The following is a 14,793-nucleotide window of genomic DNA, read 5'->3' on the forward strand; positions in this document are numbered from 1 at the left end:
GCTAACATTGGTGCCTCGTCTGATGTTAAGCTAATTACTTCAAAATCATTCTTAACCGAATCCAGGTACCTTCTCCTTGGTCTGCCCCGACTCCTCCTACCCTCTACTGCTGAACCCATGAGTCTCTTGGGTAACCTTGCTTCTCCCATGCGTGTAACATGACCCCACCATCTAAGCCTGTCGCCCTTACTGCTACATCTATAGAGTTCATTCCCAGTTTTTCTTTGATTTCCTCGTTGTGGACACCCTCCTGTCATTGTTCCCATCTACTTGTACCTGCAATCATCCTAGCTACTTTCATATCCGTAACCTCAACCTTGTTGATAAAGTAACCTGAATCCACCCAACTTTCGCTCCCATACAACAAAGTTGGTCGAAAGATTGAACGGTGCACAGATAACCTAGTCTTGGTACTGACTTCCTTCTTGCAGAAGAGAGTAGATCGTAGCTGAGCGCTCACTGCATTAGCTTTGCTACACCTCGCTTCCATTTCTTTCACTATGTTGCCATCCTGTGAGAATATGCATCCTAGGTACTTGAAACCGTCCACCTGTTCTAACTTTGTTCCTCCTATTTGGCACTCAATCCGTTTATATCTCTTTCCCACTGACATTACTTTCGTTTTGGAGATGCTAATCTTCATACCATAGTCCTTACATTTCTGATCTAGCTCTGAAATATTACTTTGCAAACTTTCAATCGAATCTGCCATCACAACTAAGTCATCCGTATATGCAAGACTGCTTATTTTGTGTTCACATATCTTAATCTCACCCAACCAGTCTATTGTTTTCAACATATGATCCATAAATAATATGAACAACAGTGGAGACAGGTTGCAGCCTTGTCTTACCCCTGAAACTACTCTGAACCATGAACTCAATTTACCGTCAACTCTATCTGCTGCCTGACTATCCATGTAAAGACCTTTAATTGCTTGCAAAAGTTTGCCTCCTATTCCATAATCTCGTAGAACAGACAATAACTTCCTCCTAGGAACCCGGTCATATGCCTTTTCTAGATCTATAAAGCATAGATACAATTCCGTGTTCCACTCATAACACTTCAAGTTCAGAGAGAAGAAATAAAAGCATTGAAGTTTGCCGATGACATCGTAATTCTGTGAGAGACGGCACAGGCTTTTAAAGGCAGTTGAACGGATTGGAAACTGGTGAAAGATGAATATCAATAGAAGTATACGAGTAACAAGGACAGTGGAAAGTAGCCGAACTGAATAAGGCAGTTCTTAGGGAATTAGATTAGGAAATAAGACACTAAAAGCAGTAAATGAGTTTCGCTGTTTGGGCAGCAAAATAACCGGTGATGGTCGAAGTAGAGAATATATGAAATGGAAATTGATAATAACTAGAAAAGCACTTCTGAAAAATAGGAATTCGTTAACGTTGAATATAAGTGTAACTGCTAGGAAGACTTCTCTGAAGGTTTTTTTGAGGAATGTAGCCTCATATAGAAGTGAAATGCAGACAGTAAGCAGTTCAGACAGGAAGAGAATAGAAGTTGAAAAAATTCATTTTTAGCCATCAGCTGTATATTTTAAAATGTGTATGTCTACCAGTTTCAGTCATGGACCATCTTCACGGGACGTAAGCTGAAAGGTGAAGATGGTCCATAACCAAAAGCGATAAACGTTTACATTTGAAAATAAACAGCTGATAGTTAAAAATGCAGTTTTTCAGTTACTTACTGTTGGTCGCCACGGCACAAAGTGATTAAAAGAAGGATACAGTTGATAGGACACATCCTGAGGCATCAAAGAATAATCAGTTTGTTAATGGAAGAAGCTATGGAAGTGAAAATTGTAGAGATGGAGATAGACATGAATACAGAAAGCAGTTCCAAGAGGTTGTAGGTTGCAGTAGTTATTCGGAGAGGAAACGCATCCATAGGGCATAGGGTAGATGATCGTGGAGAGCTGGATCGAGTCAGTCTTTGGACTGAAGACCACAACTACTACATGAGACACGACACAGCGCAAGTAGTATGGTACTGGGGTGCGAGGGCATTTTGTTAGTGCGGGTTGCCTACACCAGGGGCAGGAATACATTCAGGAGCAGGGGCAAACCTATTGTTCTCTTTTTACTGACAGATCCTTTACCTGTTGTTCGGCTAAGTGATTTATGACCCCCCCTGGGTTTGATTTACAACCTTTTGGGCATAATCTGTCCTCCTGAGAAACTTCCCTCACTCCTCCCCCTCCTCCTCTGCAACCCCTCTGGAAACCTCCAACACTCCCCCCCCCCCTTTCCCTCGCTGATACGAGTACACTCCCACTCTATCAGTTTGATCAAGTAATTAATTAATTCTTCCTCCTCCTGGGAAATCCCCCAGGCCTCCCATCCCACCTGGAAATTGGCGGCTTTGAGCTGGAGAGGGAGGATGTCTCGACAGGAAATTCATTTACATAGTAGAGAGAACAGGGTGTCCCACTCAGACCTCCCTGATGTCAAAGACCCAGGGAAAAAAAAACACACTAGATACGTCAATGAAAAATGCACCACAATAGAGCATATCAAAGAATTTCTTTATCATCAATAAACTTCTACATGTGATCCATTTGTAGCGACAGATGTTAAGTTTAGGGCTATCACGAACATGTTTAATGCCAATGTGCGGATTTTGCCGACCCATATCTGAACATTATACCTATTAACCCTTCCTAATAGATGAAAGGTTGACTCATCTGAGAATAAACATCTTTCCAGGAAGATGGCATCCATATCAATACGCTGTAGCATATCCGCAGCAAATTGTTGTCGGCATGGTTTGCCGTTCGGCGTCAGATGTTGCAGAATTTGCACTTTGTAAGGACACAAACGAAGAATCCCGCGTCCGGCCACCCTGATTTAGGTTTTCCGTGATTTCGGTCCAGGCAAATGCCGGGATGGTTCTTTGAAAGGGCACAGCCGACTTCCTTCCTCATCCTTCCCTAATCCGATGAGACCGATGACCTCACTGTTTGGTCTCTTCCGCCAAACAACCCAACCCAACATACAAAGACACTGGTGAACTACACGATGCAATGTTGATTGAGGTACATCAAGTTGCCTAGAAGCTTGACGAATTACGTGGGTTTTTGAGAAGCGCAGGGCAAACTGTCATGAAACACTCGTTACACAGTTAAAAATCTTGAACCGCGCCGCCCGCCGGGTCGCACCATGATCCGGTATCCAACAGACCGCACCATGCCCACACGGGATCCCGCGGCCGCTGTCATGTCGGCTGCAGCACACCCAGCCGCCTCGTACTAGTCACCCGCACAAAAGCTTCAGGTGACGGCAGCCTTGTGATATGTGTAACATGGGAAACCGCCAAGCATTCTCCTGCGGCACAACGGCGCATGCGGGAACTCCTTCCAAGGCAAGTGCCTGACTCAGAGTCGATCCACAAATACTGCTGAAGTCAATAAAATGATTGGCTAATTAATTTCTGGCCGCGCGATCGTGATGTAAGGGGTATAGGGCGGGCGCGGTGGCTCACCAGTCCCAGTCGCGGTCGGTGTCTTGAAGTAGGATAATCATAACCTGAAAACTGAACGTAAAAAAAGTAACTTTCGATATAGGTAATCGACCCCATGACCGCCAAATTACCATTCTATACGCCTTCAGTTGCGCCATCCCCTGCCTGGAAACTATGCTGACATACGGGGCTCATGCCTCACCCGACTCGCGCCAAAAATGGTATTTCTTTTTCTAAACGCTTGGCCATCTGGGGCTCCCATTCCTGTCGTTTTCGTTTCTGGCCAATACCATAAATTTGGACGAAATCGGTAATGACGAGTAGATGCAATCCCTTCGTTAGAAGGCTAGCGATTGACGACATACACAAATAACCGCGTACAGAACACTTGGGGACCTGTTCTTGATTACTGCTCCAATGTTAGGGATCACCAACATGTCAGATCGAAGGAAGACGCCGAAGCAATCCAGAGGCGTGCCGCTAGAATTGTTACCACTAGGTTCGACTAACACGCATCACGGAAATAAGTCGTGAACTAAAATTGGAAACCCTGGAAGGGACAAGACGCTCTTTTCCGGAAACACTAATGTGAAATTTCAGAGAAGCGACATTCGCTACAGACTGGAGAACGGTTCTACATACCAACATATATCTCGCGCAAGGACTATGAAGATAAGATACGAGGAATGAGGTCTCGTACGGAGACATATAAGGTATCGGCTTTCCTTCACTACATTTACGAGTGGAAGAGGAAAGTGAATGACTAACAATGGTACAAGGTGCCCTTCACCATTCAGCGTATTGTGGCTTGCACAATATGTATGCACATGTAGATGCAGGAAAGCGAATCCAGGCATAAGATGGTTGGTCCCCGCATCGAGCAATGCGGTTGCCGTGACTTGGAATTTAGAGATGAATGTTCGTCTCTTGAAAATTTCTTGCGATGTGTGGACATAGGCTTTTGGTTGTCCGGCACGGTCAGTGACGCTTATCTGTAGGTAAATCCTGTAGAGTTTGGGAGAGCGGAACAGTCGAACTGTAGATGGGTTAGATCTGCTAGATCTTGAGGGGTGATCTTCGCCACTAGAGTGGTAAAAACTTTTATTCTGTAGGGGTGTGTAGGGTAACACTCACGTCCATTTCACTTTCTTATTATTGATACTTAATCTAGACTATCAGATTCTTTTAGGAATGTGTGCTTGAATCGTTGCAAAGTTTTATTCTTTTATCCTGTGATAGATTTCCCAGAATGGGTATCCTTCAGGAAGTCCCCCTATCCCTGCAGTAGTTACAAAGACTGAAGATAGACGTACGAAGAGGGATATCAAATCAAATGGCTCTGAGCACTATGGGACTTAACTACTGTGGTCATCAGTCCCCTAGAACTTAGAACTACTTAAACCTAACTAACCTAAGGACATCACACACATCCATGCCCGAGGCAGGATTCGAACCTGCGACCGTAGCAGTCGCGCGGTTCCGGACTGCGCGCCTAGAACCGCTAGACCACCGCGGCCGGCAGAGGGATATCCCTTACATGATACAGCACAGGAAATCACTATAAAAGCATGAATATGTATTATATGACAATTAACATTTTCGGTTGGAATAGTTGTGCGCAATGTATATGCGATAGTATAAGATCTAGTATACCCATAAATGCACTCAAATGTTATCGCATTTGATGTCAGTAGCGCGATATATAACAAGACATCAACGATTTAGGTGGCAGGTGGTGGAACTCAGATAAAGGCTGTTCACTCGTACATAAACCACGATTGCGATAATGGCCTGCGGAAAATAGTTATCCTGTGATGAAAAAGGAAAAATCGGCGCGTATAAGGAAATGGGACTTTTTAATCGTGAAATTGCAGCTAAGATGAACTTTTAAGTGCAGTGATTCATAATATCGTTAGATTGGGCTCACGATATGGACAGAACAGTAAATTTGAGCAAAGTAGAAAATTACCTGAAGCATCGAAATAGTACTTTTGCGCAAAGCAAGGGCCATAAACAATCATTCTTCACAATTTGTTACTAATGTACAGTTACCAGTAACTGCTAGACGTGTACGACAATTTTTTTTTTGTTACATGACAGACATCTTGCATTCAAGAAACGACTACAGAAAACGACTCTAAACCCAAACATAAACAGACTTGACTGGAGTTTTTCTGAAAAACATATGTCATGGCTTCAGAATAGGACAAAGCGATATTCAGTGATGAGAAGAAGTTTAATTTAGATGGCCCGGATAGATTTCAATATGATTGGCACGATCAGAATACAGAGCAGGAGGTAAGAATTTTGGTGGTGGAACTGTTATGATTTTGGCAGCCTGCTGCACTAAAGGTAAATTACGCATTGCTTGGGTGAACACTAGAATGAACTCGTAACATTTACACTGAGATGCTAGAGACAGAATTGATTAGAATATGTGAGGGCATACGGGACGACACTCTTAATGTTTCGACAACATACTGTTTTTGTACATCTTTCTGGTACAACCAAAAAATGGTTTGCAGGTAAAGACATTGACGTTTTGCCCTGGCCTGCACGTAATCCGGATTTGAACTCTGAGGGGGCAATTGACATCTCCTCTGCTCCGATTCTCTTAGTGCCTTACAATCATTTCAGAATCTGTACCCAATATGTACGCAACTGAGGAGACGGTTCAAATGGCTCTGAGCAATATGGGACTTAACTGCTGAGGTCATCAGTCCCCTAGAACTTAGAACTAGTTAAACCTAACTAACCTAAGGACATCACACACATCCATGCCCGAGGTAGGATTCGAACCTGAGGAGATGGTCCAGCTGATATATGACCAACTGTACTTGCTCCAACGGCGGGGTAAAGAGGTGTCCTTCTGCTGGGTGCCTGGTCATGTCGAAATATGGGACAATGAACAGGCCGATCGGGCTGCCAAGGAGGCCTACAGAGAGCAGGATGTGGTCCAGTGTCCTATTCCCTTGCAGTCTGTCATTTCTGCACTCCACAAGAAGTGCATGGAGTTGTGGGAGGAAGCATGGCTGGCGGTGACGGCCAATAAACTGCGGTTGGTGAAGTCAACAACTCGGCCGTGGCGTTGCTCCTGCCGGTTGTTCAGGCGGGAAGAAGTGACCCTCACGCGTCTTCGGATTGGGCACTGTCCTCTCACACATAGCTTTCTATTACGGCGGGAGGATCCCCCGTTTTGTGATGCTTGTGGTGTACACATCTCTGTGCGCCACATTTTAACAGACTGCATTTTATACCGTGATGCAAGGGCAGAAGCACAAGTTGATGGGGATCTGCCCTATGTTTTAGCTAATGACGAGACGTGTGTGTCTAGGGTTTAAACTGTTAGGCTGGAGGTTTTAGTGTATTGCAAAGTGGCTGGCTCCTCCCGTTTTTTCCTTGCGGTCAGCCAGCCACTTCCATGTGCTATATTGTTTTAGCTCCATCTACCACTTCCTTCCTGTGTTGTGCATGTTTTACTGCTGAGGGCATGCTTCGTCCCACGCTTCGGTGTGGATAAGTACATATTTTTTCAAGCTTGTTACCTGTGTTTTACGTTCTGTTTTATCTTACTGTTCTGAGTATTTTCTTGACACCCGTCCCAATCTGTTACTGAGCGGGCGCTGAAGACATTGCTGTCGTGCGCCCATACAACTCTCTCCATCTCCTCCTCGAATTTGCGACCGTAGCGGTCGCGCGGTTCCAGACTGAAGCGCGTAGAACTGCTCGGCCACACCGGCCGGCTAAAACAGTCACAAAACCTGTGAGACAGTGAATTTTTTTCAGAAGTTGAAAGTACACGACTAGATTACAGTATTTACGATAGGTGGGCATAAAGCACTCGTCCGTCCGTAGTGGTCGGGTTAAGGCGACTGGCTGGCCGGCGTGGCCGAGCGGTTCTAGGCTCTTCAGTCTGGAACCGCGCGACCGCTACGGTCGCAGGTTCGAATCCTGCCTCGGGCATGGATGTGTGCGACGTCCTTATGTTAGTTACGTTTAAGTAGTTCTAAGGTCTAGGGGACTGATGACCTCAGCAGTACAGTCCCATAGTGCTCAGAGCCATTGGAACCATTTTTAAGGCGACTGTGTCACCGGCGGCAGTTGCGCCGCGGCACGCTTGCCAGTGTACTGTGCAGCAGGAGGCCGGCCGGCTGTTGACACTGCGCGGCCCCAGATGCCCTCTGGCGCGCGCCCCGCTCACTCTCTTCCTGCTGCCGGCCGTGTTTCGTAACGCGCCGTCCTCGGCCGGGCATCCAGGGCATGCCGCGCCGCGCGCTGCCACCCTGGGCCCCGCTGCCGCGTTTGTAAACAAACCCAGCGCCTCGCCGTGCCGGGTAGCATTCATCTCACTCTAGGTGAGGAGAACCCTACGTCATAGTGACGTAACACTACGTCGTCGTGACGTAAATAACCTAAATCGACTACAAGAGTGCGTATATCGATCTTCGCGGTTGTACCGATAACGTCAAAGCCAAATGTATGTTAGATGTTACTGTGTCTTTCATGAACATAACGAATATCTGAATGAAGGAATCATAACCATAACGAAAGTGTTTTGTTATTTTTCTAGCCTGAAATGAATGCTACCCCATTAAAAAAAAAATCCGATGAATCGTGTCTAAATCCTGTGGATAGAAACATGAAATAATTAATTATTAAGCTGCAATCCAAAGAATGTGGGATGTTATTGTGTGTTTCATGAACATAACGAATATCTGAATGAAGGAATCATAACTATAACGAAAGTGTCTAGGCATTTTTTTAGTCCGATTAATCGTGCGTAAATCATGTGGATAAAAACGTGAAATAGGGAAAAATTAAAGTGTTTCGTATTTTTATAAAAGCCAATGAATTGTACATAATTCATGTGGACAGAAACGTTAAACTGAGAAACTGAAAGCCGGCCGGAGTGGCCAAGCGGTTCTAGGCTCTACAGTCCGGAACCGCGCGACCGCTACGGTCGCAGGTTCGAATCCTGCCTCGGGCATGGATGTGTGTGATGTCCTTAGGTTAGTTAGGTTTAAGTAGTTCTAAGTTCTAGGGGACTGATGACCTCAGAAGTTAAGTCCCATAGTGCTCAGAGCCATTTGAACCATTTTTGAGAAACTGAAGTTCGAAGTAATTCCGAATGTTGCTGGAAATATTAAACCGTCTAGTTCCATTTAATTTTGCCGTCACGTTGTAAATCAACTAAGAACAATGAACAGTGCAGATTCAAGACGCACACAACAGTCGATGTATACAGAATGCACACAACAGTCGATAGGACAACTCGTGAAACCCATGATGACGCGTGCCTACGTCACGTTGACGTAGGGCTCTCCTCACCTAGTGTGAAATGAATGCTACCCCGCCGTGCCGCCGCGGGCCGTAGCGGCGCTCCCGGGCTTGGCGTCTTGTAGCATAGAAGCATCACTGGGAACAGACTTCCTTTTGTTCGGTCTCTGATGTAATTATTAATTTGCTCGCAACCCCAACGCAGGCCGATTAATGGGAAAGGCTTACTGGCTAGTCACTTGGTGTTTTAAGTAACATCTGCGGGTTTAATCGTACAGTGTGGGCTTTCTCGATCGCTGTTTACTTCAGGACTGGTTATAATTAAACTTTCACTACGTGAGAGGGCTCCCATAAAAACGATTCGTGGTAGGACATTGAAACTTTGTGGAAACGCTTTTGTAAGGACATGCGGAAGAGCAATAACGTATAAACTATTGGAAGAAAAACATTGCACATGGGAGGACAACATGTGTTAATTGCGTACCACGTTTACGTTTCAGGTTACAAACGTTAGCGATGTAACAACCATCTGCATCCGCGACAGCTTAAAACCGTACTGAGGATTGCTCTACTGCTGCTGGAAACAACGGTGGACCATTGGAATGTTCAGCTGTCGTGGCACAGCTCGTGCACAGCTTGTAGACTGCACATTGGGTCCAGAATTCTCAGCCACGACGACTTTAACTTGTTCAACAATTTGTGCCGCAGTTGGCCGTCGGCCTGACTCAGGACTAATTCTCAAATCTCCGGTTGATTCGAACTTCCGAATCACGTTCTTCAACCCCGGTGCGGAAAAAGGCCCTCTCCGTATTACATTAATGCGTCAATACTGGCGAAGAGCAGCAGTAGACCCGCCAGGATAGCCGAGAGCGCTAACGCGCTGCTTCCTGGATTCGGGTAGGCGCGCCGGCCCCGGATCGAATCCGCCCGGCGGATTAACGACGACGGCCGGTGTGCCGGCCAGCCTGGATGTGGTTTATAGGCGGTTTTCCCACATCCTTCTAGGTGAATACCGGGCTGGTCCCCACGTCCCGTCTCAGTTACGCGACTCACAGACATTTGAAACACATTCACACTATTTCAGATTTACACTAGACGCAGTCAGCTGGGGTACACTGATTCCGTCCTGGGGGGTACAGGGTGGCGGCAGGAAGGGCATCCGGCCACCCCTTACAATTAACATGCCAAATCCGGTTAACCATGGCCACTCTGCGTAACCGCAGGACAAGGCGCAAGCGATAGAACTGGCGAAGAGCAGCAGTAATATTGCTGTTGATAAAACAGCGTTACGATTAAAGCCCTGCTCACTTTGTCAACAGACATGTTGATTGTCTGCAACGGCAACGCACGCTGGTGCTTGTGGTTCGGGCCCACATCGTCGTACCAGTACCGGTGCCCAGAGGCAAGTCATGACGCTAACACTCCTAACAGCGCAAATCCTGCAACGTGCAGTCTCAGTATCATTCCTATACAACTGGATACCAATACGGTAAATCGTTTTCCATGTCCACTGTCTCAGGTAGCGAAAGTTTAATTATAACCACCCTTAATAAAACCATTCCCTGACGTTTTGCCTCCGTCGACAGAAGATATCGTCGGAGGCAAAACGTCGACTGCATCAACGGCTGGAGGGGCCCTCATGTATAGAGCACCCTGTGTACACATGTGTAAATTCGGGTTCTCCGGAGTCGCAGACGAAGCCTCGCGGAATGGTATTGTACATCGAGCACGGCCTCTCAACCCGAAGTTTTAACTTAAGATTTCCGTTTCTTTACTCAGTGTGAGGTCAATCAAATGTCGCTAAACGCCCAAAGACTGCATCGCGGGGAACCGTACTGTGAAATTTCTATTGCACACAGATCGCTAAATGACCTCATCGTCAACATGTAATATATTCGGGGCTTGTAAACACAGGACCCACCACGAACCCATGGAACTTGCCGCGGTGGGGCGGCTTACGTGCCTCAAAAATGCGGGTAGCTGTGACGTATGAGCTACCACCCGCAAGCCTGCGGAGAAGCCGTATCCACATGTGCTTGCTGAAGAGGGGCATCTGCTTTTTCAGTAATTGTAGGGGCAACAGCTGTGGCCGCTCCCTTTCTTGTGATGAGGATTTAATTAGATTAAATGTTACTCAATGCCGAGCGCTAAAGATCGGTAACCACTTACATTTTAAAGTCTGTCTCGGGTCAACCACCGAAATAGGGGGCCTCAAATAAAAATACCCTGCAGATTTTAATGTACCAGTATAAAAATCGCAACTGGGGCGCTAGATTTAGTATATGCTCTCCGTCTTCAGCCCACAAGCGGCCCTTCGGGACCGTCCGACCGCCGTGTCATCCTCACTGAGGATGCGGATAGGAGGGGCGTGTGGTCATTACACCGCACTCCCGGCTACTATTCGGTCGGGTAGCTCCTCAATTGGCATCGCGAGGGTGAGTGTACCCCGAAAAAATGGCAACAGCGCATGGCGGCCCGGAGGGTCACCCATCCAAGTGCCAGCCACGCCCGACAGCGCTTAAATTCGGTGATCTGACGGGAACCGGTGTATCCACTGCGGCAAGGCCGTTGCCCTAGATTTAGCATATGTCTGTGTTAAAAAATTTCCGCCGCTAAGGGAGGCACTCACAAAACAATAATTGAACACAAAATGTAAAAACGAGAAGTAAATATTTGTTGTGTCGGTTTCACGACGTGATTTAAAAACATAACTCTCATTAAAACTATCAGAACTAACTGGCTACACTTTCATATAGATTAACTCTGCAAATTAAACCATTAATTTCTGAATTAAAAACACCATATATTCTTCAGATATGTTCCAGACACTGTGACTCGTAGAAATAACTGCCTAACTGTGTTCGAAAAATATCAGTGATAACGGCGGTAGCCCTGGTGCCACTCCAGTATCAAGTACGAATACAACGACTGACTATTGCAATGTCCAGTTTGCTTTGCGTTTTGCAAACAACCGCCAATCGTGGCGGCGGCACCTCTTTCACAAATTCTTTCGTGCTCCACCGCTTCCGCATGTCTCCCAGATACTGCACTCCCCGGAACGCGAAATTGAATGGTGGCTCGGACGTTCTTACCACGAACTTCAAATATTTTTTCCAGTATTATTACAAATAAAATATTTTCTCCCACTTGCCGTCCTTCTTGCATCATTCAGTTGCAGTTTGACGTACATAATCCTACATTTACATTTGAATTGAATATTTACGTTGGGAACAAACAAGAATTATGTAATTGGACCGCCAATGGCCTTGCCGCAGTGGTAATACCGGTTTCCGTCAGAACATCGAAGTTCGGCGCTGTCGGACTTGTCTAGCACTTGGATCAGTGACTGACTAGGTCTATAATTAAGAGAGAGAACTCAGAAGGATCAGATAACAGCAGTAGTGGTAAACTTAATGCAGCTTGTTGCATCGTCTGACCCCTACGGGCAGTACGACGAAGCGGAAAGAACACGTGAAGTCAGTGGCAGGTCTCGCAGAGTTTCTTGATTTCAAACCTGGCACTTAGTATAAACATTACCGATTTTTCTGAATCTCCATTTTACCATTTCGCATCTGCGGGCGTTGTTAAGCTTGTGTATGTGACCAAAGTGATTTACGCCAACTAAAGTACCGTTTCTTTGTCCCTAGGTTAACGTGTTCAGAAAAATGCCTATCTGTACATTTTATTTAGATTTGGTCCCAACTCTCAGTTTTAGCACGAGGCCGAAAGTTATTTAATTGTTGGTGTTCTCCATGAACTGTAATTGCGATCTCTTTGTGTGATGTAACTGGTCACTTAGTTTACTGATGCAATGTGACATTCACACGGTTGCATTTATGTTAAGCTACAGTTATATTATTTGCATCTACATCTATATTCCAAAAACTACCTTGCGGTATGTGGCGGAGGGTACTATGGGTGCCAACGTCTCCCCCCCCCCCCCCCCCCCTTCTCCTGTTCCAGTCGCGAATCGTTCGTTGGAAGAACGATTGCAGGTAAATTTCCTTGTATCCTGGAATCTCTCTAGTTTTGTCTTCATGGTCTTTTCGCGACTCTCTTGGAGCGTTTGCCACTGGAGTTGACTGAGCGTCTCCGTGACGCTTTCCCACGAGCAAAATGAAGCTATAACGAAAGTTGCTGCTCTTCTTTGGATATTCTTTAATTCTTCTGTCAGTCCTACCTCGCACGGATCCCAACTGACGAGCAGTACTCAAGCACTGGCCGAATGAGTGTAGTGTTTCGTAAGTTAACTTTCTTTGTTGATGGACTTCATTTCCCAAGGATTCTCCCAAGGAATCTCAGTCTGGCATGCGCTTCACTTGCAATTAATTTTATGTAGTTCAAATCGCTCAGTAATATTATGGAAGTTATTGCTTCCACTGATTGTTCTGCGATCATGAAATTGTACAGTAATGGGTCTTTCCGCCTACATATTAGCAGTACGTTACGTTTATTTATGCTGAGGGTCATTTGCAGCTCCTTGCACCAATCGACGAAACTCTGCAGGTCTTCATTCTGCTTTTCTCTATAGTTTTTACATTTGTGTATTTATACTCGAATCTGTGCGCTTCCTCCCCCCCCCCCCCCTCTCTCCCTCTCTCTCTCTCTCTCTCTCTCTCTCTCTCTCTCTCTCTCTCTCCCTCCCTCCCCCCTCCTCTCCCTCCACATACACACATGATGACATTGGACATTTCAGGAATTACTTTGTAGAATATAATGAAAGTCGTCAAGCAGATATAATTTATGTTATACTATACTTTACCAGCAAAAATATGGAAATATTTCTGTTCTAAAGTTAATTTTATAATGTATTAAATTATTTACGCCACTTCTTAAGCGATCAGAGATTTTTGTGACTGACTTAAGTCATTACTTTCTGTGCCAAACTAAGACTGACTGACAGATAGTGTAAGTTATTTCTCCTTCTAGAGTTATACGCAGTGTAACCGGTATACCTTATTATGTACACACAACAATGTGTCGGTTATTTTTTCTCCGCGTCGAACAATTTTCCCACAAACACTTAACAAACTTTATGACCTGATGTTTTCTGCACGGTCATAACTACATCTCTGACAAGGAAGTTAGCGCAAGTTTCCATCGCAGTCGCAACAAAATTTTGGTTTGCATGTAATAGTTTTACACGCAAATTACAATTATGCGCGCAGTGTTTGCCGTCGACAATTACTTTGCACTTGGCAGATCCCGGGTTCGATTCCCGGCGGGGTCAGGGATTTTCTCTGCCTCGTGATGACTGGGTGTTGTGTGTTCTTCATCATCATTGACTCGCAAGTCGCCGAAGTGGCGTCAACTAAAGAGGACTTGCAATACGGCGGCCGAACTTCCCCGCATGGGGCCTCCCGGCCAACAATGCCATACGAGCATTTCATTTTTGCACTAGACAATCGTGCCCATGTTTAGTCACCGAGGTCAAAAACAGGGTTATTAGTAGCTCTTGGCAAAAGATTACAAGGATGAACATGACCACAGAGTATAAGGGGCCGGGAACAGATTTGGTGATCACAATAGGAGTACGGGGTGGTTAATTTAAACTTTCTCAATTTAAAACGTTATAACACGGACACTAATTACCGCACGAGTTCCAAACTTGGTAGCATTAATGTTTAGAGTATGCGGTACATGATTTCATGCGGCGCAGCACCGCCGTCTGGTTCAAGCTATGGCCACCAGGTGCCGGGATCGGTCATTGTGATTCATAATCTCACAAACCTGACCAGTCGCAGTGCACTTTTTGAAGCGTCAACACGAGCTTGGACAAAAGTAGCAGGGCATTATTGCTGAAGACCTGTCATCAAAACAACAGTAATGCTGGAGCTGCAATTCGAGAATATCGACGGATGGAAGGATTGCGGAAGAGTCCTCTTTCTCCACCTGGTGTGCGGAGCATAATGAAGTTCGAATCAACTGGAGAACTGGGCTTCTATCCGAGAAGAGGCCGACGACCGATTAGACCAAGTTGGTTGATCAAATCGCTGTTACTATGGCACACAACGCTATGCTCAATTCCCGATCGTCAGG

At 45.7% G+C, this 14,793-nt stretch overlaps 1 protein-coding gene and 1 pseudogene across 2 annotated transcripts in view; one reads left to right on the forward strand and one right to left on the reverse strand.

The window, feature by feature from the left end:
* LOC124615459 (nuclear factor of activated T-cells 5-like) overlaps nt 1-14,793 on the forward strand; it is a 403,737-nt gene that overhangs the window by 292,714 nt on the left and 96,230 nt on the right. The window lies entirely within an intron of this gene.
* On the reverse strand, nt 11,210-11,327 carry LOC124616974 (annotated as a pseudogene).

This window comes from Schistocerca americana, chromosome 5, assembly GCF_021461395.2.
Source record: "Schistocerca americana isolate TAMUIC-IGC-003095 chromosome 5, iqSchAmer2.1, whole genome shotgun sequence".
Classification (NCBI taxonomy): Eukaryota; Metazoa; Arthropoda; class Insecta; order Orthoptera; family Acrididae; genus Schistocerca; species Schistocerca americana.